Raw genomic sequence first — 5,100 nt, 5'->3', positions numbered from 1 at the left:
TGGATTTATCTTATTTTTATTGCATGTTTATTTGATGTTTGTATGTTGCACAAAGTCACAGTGAAATTGCATGCACTACATTTGGTAACTATTCAAAGATTTCGTTTTTTAAGTGACAAATTTAACAAGAAAAGAGAAAACCGGGAAAAAAGCCCAAAACACAGGTGCAGATCAGTTACTAAGACAACACCGAATGAGAGAACACAATTCATGAGGGAACGCAAAATGATTTTGAAATATCCCCAAAATAACATGACAATACATTTGATACATACAATAACAAGCTTTTCATTTCAGGATCTCAAAAGAAGTGCACTAAAACAGATTTTTGACATGTGCGGACAACACTTCAAGGCCACAACACACAGAACACAGCTGAGGAACACAGCTGAGGAACACAGCAGAGGAACACAGCGTATTGTACAGAGCTCACACAAGGTCTGACAGTTTTATTGAGTTTTCATTCTAGCATTATCTATTCTGGATATATGGAAGTGCAAAGTTATCTTCCAGTGCAAAGTTAAAAGTTTTTGGAGTTATCTTCTTCATCACCATAACCGTCATGTCCTGTCACCATCTGTCACTTCATCAAATAAATGTAAATGTCAGCGCTGAGATCGACATCCTGAACACTTCTGCTCAAGAAGGAGAAAGGGAAAAAGAGTGGAAGGTAACGCGCTCTCAATGGACGGCATTACCAGACAGTATTAGACACAGATAATTAGATCTAACCATGTCTGGTAAGACGCCAATCAACAGGCTAAAGAGAACTGAAGAAGATGACCTCTGGCTTTTCACCTGTACACACAGGAGAGAGAGAGACAGCTCAGGGGGAGGGAATAATGCAGGGAGAGACAGGATGAAAAAGACACTGCATGTCCTGTATGTACTGTACTAAAAAACAAACAGACCATGTCTTTATCAAATAGAGGAACACAATCCACATAATAAGCAGTTGAACAAATGTATGAAGTAAACAGCTGGTGGTACAGAAGTTGATGGTTATTTTTCTATAACTGGCCAAGGAGAATTACAATGGTGAAACTATGGGGGATTTGTAACTTAAACCTGAACTCAACACCTCATTAATCGTTGCAATGTGAAAAGGGGAAGGGAGAAAGGAAAATAAATAAAAAAATATGATAAACACCAAACTATTCAGTGCGTCTATAACAAAGATAAAGGCCCTAAATGGACAAATAGAGGTGTGGTTTCATATTTGCAGGGTAATTCTCCCTCCCTAAACAAACATTAGGTTCGGCTAGGTCCTTGTTTGTTATTTGACTATGTCTGTGTTGTCTATTTGAAGGTTTTACAATTTCATTTGGATCAACTTTTCTACCCGAATGCAATAAAAGCTGTGAAACATTACATTTGGAGGCAGTCTGTTTCAAGGGACCTTGTCATTTAATTAGTTTTTTATAAATGCATGTTTCAGTTGGTGGATAAATAAAGGATATTTCAATAAAGAGATACCACACACTTTCCAGAAACTGTAAACTACGTAGATACTATAGCAAGAAGTAATCTTTTCTTACTCATTTTTTCCTAGTATGACTGATAGAGCTGAGAAACACTCTTTTCTATAATAAATAGTTATTGTACAAGGAGTTTTTATGTCGAAAAGTCTCTTTTCAACATGAGCAGCTCAGGTGAGCTTGTAAGTCAGTTACAGGATGTGCCACGCAAGTAAGGGAAGCTGAACCAATCACGATCACACAACAAAACCACAGTCTGTCTGGGGGAGGGGTTGGGGACAGGACTACTGGTGTGACCGGTAGAACTGCCAACTGACTGGTATTCTTTAACTCAGGTTGGGTGGGGCCAACATAATAAAATGTACAGGGAAGTGATTACAAGCCTGCACCCTGGGTCATAACTGACTCCTTGAATCTTTTAAGTTACCCAGGTAAACGCAACTAGTCATACCAAACTACAAGTAATCATACTTCCAGTCATTTCTATTTGCTTATGTATTTTCTGATTGAATGATCTACTGTTGCAAAATATGTAATTTTCTCTTTAACAGCTTCCTGTCTACTAGTGACTGGCACCATTAGGGGATTGTACAAGTTAATCATACTGAAAATCTTTTCTCCCTGTTTCCTGGAAGATCATCATGACTCAGCTCTACAGAAAGTGACATGCTTTAAGCCAAAAATATACTCCTACCAGAATCCTAGCCCTCTTAACAATGAGATGGATTGATTAATCCCGATCTTTAACTCAGTCCCCCCTAAAATCGAAGGAAGAAATCATCATTTCAGGTGCAGCCAGTTGTGTTGAGGTATGTGGGTGACACAGGAAACATCGTTACCAGACAGTGTTAGAACACAGTTGTACAATCCAGCACTGTCAGGTAAGATGGGTCCCAAGTACCATTTCTGACGGAACTGGATTCCACTGTGCAGATAGATCAACATGGCATATTTAGTTAACTTCAAGCTCATACGTACTTGCAGTTGGCAGATGTATATCATCATCATTACCAGGCAGTATTAGAGAGAGTAAGGAAATCCAATGCTGCCTCGTAAGATGGTGATAATCATCCAAACGTGAATGTGACTTTTGATAAGACGTTGTCAGGACCAAACTAAGTAGGCCGCTAACTCAGACTTCATGGCTCAAAGTTGCTCATAAAAGGGTTGTATCAATCTTCTCATTTACCTAGGAAGGGACATTTGATTTGTATGAAAGAACACTTGATGAATGTGAACCCTCAGCTACTCAGGGTTGTGTATAAATAAGCCCCTCCTTAAGATAGACACTAGACTTCAGGAACATTCCTCTGTTTAAAAAGATGGGGGTGCTCAACTGTTCACCACTGTTGACAGATTCTATGAATGATCTGCCTGACCTGATAAATAAAGAGAGAAACTCTCCTTTAGTACAGCATGTACATCTAAGACAAAGAAAAAAGTTCATGAATGCGACTTGAAAGTTTCATGAGCATGAATCCATATGAAGTACAATCCCACTACAACTAATCAAACCAGGTTTTTGCCACCTCAAATGTACACAAACAATGTGATCATAAAATTGAAAATGAATGGACTCTAAGAGGAAACAGTCAAATCCCACCCTGCGTGCAGTATACTGATCGCAGCGACGCTTATTTCTGTAGGGGCTGTAATTTTGCGTGGCTGTCACAGAAGAGTGGGCCACAGTGGCTGTTAATGATTGCCCAAACCTGTTCTGACTGGTCTGATTCTGTGGCACGGCAAAGCTTGGAGGGCTGATTTTCTCACAATGGATGGCAGTTACTAATTTCAAACACTGGTTCTTTACAAACCAAGCCTGTAATGCCACAATGCCCGAACAACTAGGCCTCAGGGTGTTGTCCCTGATACACGTCATGTCCTGGAAGATGCTAATCAGTTTATCGTTACAACACACTGTACCTGCACACATACAGATGTACGGTCATTTTACATGTTGTCAACAGACATTTTACGAAACCTACCAAAGCATTATGAGAGTTGAAGTTATTTTGAGTAGGGACTTTTCTGAGGACCTTCCTACCTTTGTGTTTGTAGTATGATGAAAGGCTGAAGGAATGCTGACCTAAGTCTACACAGTGTGTGCAGAAGGTCATTCAGACTGCTCTCGTTTACTGAATAACGTGTGCCATTCACAGGTACACAGTGTGAAAACATCTCACTTATTCTTCAATTTCAAGTGTCATTCAATTGCTAAGTAGGTCGACTTCTGTAAGGTGGCAACACCTTACATACCTGCTGAACTTTTATACTTACTTTCATAAATAGTTACGTTACAGTTTTTGTATTGACTATGTATCAGTAAACAGGGACAATTGTTCCTCTATTTGATACCACACTGTGCTAACGTTTTTATTACAACATTTGAATACATTTAAATGCGTGACAAAATATATTTATCTTTTGTCCTTTCAAATTCAAGATCTATTGAAACAACATTCTAGTTTTTGCTTAACCTGGAACTGGAAACAATATCAACTTATTAATTAAACAATATTGAGTTAGCAAGTAATAGGTTTGCTATCCTGCCGGTGAGTGAAAAGGAAGACTGTGATGGAGAGGGGGAGGGAGAAAGGGAGAGAGAGACTGAACACGAGAGAGGAAAGCCACGGGAAAGGGAGTGGAGAATGAAAATGGAGAATGCATGCACCTGTAACCTTACCGTTGTGAAAGGGACCCCAAGGAAAGAATGTAACAAAACCAAGTAAAGAGGGAGGGGTAGAAAAAAAGAGAAAAAAGATCTTGAATTTCCAGTCAGTGCCTGAGAACTCTTCGTCTTCCTCTCAGTCAGTCAGGCCTCATGAAATGAGAAAGCCAAGCAGACCTGCTCTCCCAGACTCTATTTAGTTAATCATCAGCATTAGAAACCACTGCTGCAGGCCCTCTGAGGAAGAGAGAGGGAGAGAGAGAAAGAGAAAAAAAGAAAGAAAGAAAGAAAGAAAGAAAAAAAGATTAGGTAAGAATATAAAAGCTTGCAGAGTGAAGAAGAGAACAATGAAACAACACTATCTGATTTTAACTTAAGACTTTAGTATTACCTGAGCACCTGACATTGGATTTCCTGCCTCTGACGAATAAATATCCCATTCCCTAGTTTCTCCTTGTTTAAACTTTGCGTCTGCTTTTCTTCCTTGAGAAGTTAGTTTCTTGTTTTAGCTCAGGTATGAAGTTATTCCATTGTTGTAACTCTGCTTGGTTTCAGTGTGGGTTGACCACTTACGGCTGACCATGCGTTTGACTGAGTTGTAAGTGAGGCACGATCAGGTAACCCTGCCCTCTACGCTGGAATGTGACTCCACTGTGAAATGAACAACCCGACAGGTAAACTGGCCAGGCCCTTAATCAATAGTTGCGGTCTTTGTAGGACAACAATGGCTGCGGAACCCAAAACCTTATTTAAGACTGGACCTTATCTCAACACTCCCTAATTGGGCCTCTGGACTACTAGGCAAAGAGTTAAGTTAGTAAAGCTGCTGTTTGGGATTCTTCGTTTTGATTTTTTTATACATGTTATCTAACACTATATGGTGTTGTGCTTTACTAAAAGGTCATTTTCACTCTATTGAACGGCCTCCTTTCCCTTTCAATTTAGAAATGTTCA

General features: G+C 39.5%; 1 long non-coding RNA gene across 1 annotated transcript; it reads right to left on the bottom strand.

Moving 5' to 3' along the window:
* LOC146252334 (uncharacterized) lies at nt 1-4,768 on the bottom strand. Its single transcript, XR_014732089.1, has 2 exons — nt 4,538-4,768; nt 1-635 (listed from the first exon to the last, which is right to left on the bottom strand). It is a non-coding gene; the product is annotated as an uncharacterized LOC146252334 (long non-coding RNA).
* Between the last annotated feature and the right edge of the window lie 332 nt (nt 4,769-5,100).

Source organism: Hypomesus nipponensis, chromosome 18 (assembly GCF_054491055.1).
Source record: "Hypomesus nipponensis isolate SF chromosome 18, ASM5449105v1, whole genome shotgun sequence".
NCBI lineage: Eukaryota > Metazoa > Chordata > Actinopteri > Osmeriformes > Osmeridae > Hypomesus > Hypomesus nipponensis.
This window is presented reverse-complemented; position numbering and strand designations above follow the sequence as displayed.